Here is a 918-nt window from a genome sequence, read left to right on the forward strand (position 1 = left end):
CCTTTTTCCTCTTCAGTGTTTCTTGGCAAGAACATAGGAAACCTTTTTTCTGTCTGCTGATTACTCATAGAATTGCAAATCTTGGTGAGAAATAAATGTGTTCATGGGCAATAAGTCTTTGAGAAATTTGCATTCTAGACAAAACTACTAATGGTATTAAGATATATCATTTATTTCAATAATATGATTTTATTTTTTTACTTCACATAAACTAAAGTTTATCTGTAATTATTTGTGATGTTTATGCTCACATACATACAGATATTAAAGCAATTGGCATGATACTTTCTGGTCCCCGTTTCAATAGAAGAGCATCTTCTTCATATGCTTTCCATCTAAGGACATTCTCAGGAAGTTCAGTGCATTTGTAGTATGTCAGACTCCATATCCTTTGAGCCGGCTGCCTATGTCCACTGCCAGAAAGGATGCCTTTTTGTACCCAACTAACAGCCACAACGAGTGATTTAAAGGTTGCCAACAGGCTGTGAGGTAAATGGGGGCACCACACAATTCAAACTTCACCTAGTGTAAAACATTAAAAGCAGAAAACTATTTTAGATGACTATTTTAAAAAATAATTCTAAGTGCTATGGAATTTATTACAGAAGGAACATTTGCTTACCTTTGTATGACTGCAAGAACATCTCTAATAAAATCATCTTTAGAAATTAATGTTTTTGTGTCATATCTGTGTATATCTTGAATGTTCTGACAGTCAAATTTGACTCACATTCATTCTAAAAGAAAAAATAAGGGCAATGATAACTACATCGCTGGTCATCAGCAAAAAAAAAAATGAATTATCATAACTTAAAAAATCAATTTTTAAAAGACAGATTTTTTAAAAAAGCTTTAATATTCCTTTGTCTACTTTTAAGGGGAAGCATTCTCTCATCATAGAGATTATAAGTTAAAATG

The sequence above is a fragment of the Crocuta crocuta genome, unplaced genomic scaffold (genome assembly GCF_008692635.1).
Source record: "Crocuta crocuta isolate KB4526 unplaced genomic scaffold, BGI_CrCroc_1.0 scaffold227, whole genome shotgun sequence".
In the NCBI taxonomy this organism is placed as follows: Eukaryota; Metazoa; Chordata; class Mammalia; order Carnivora; family Hyaenidae; genus Crocuta; species Crocuta crocuta.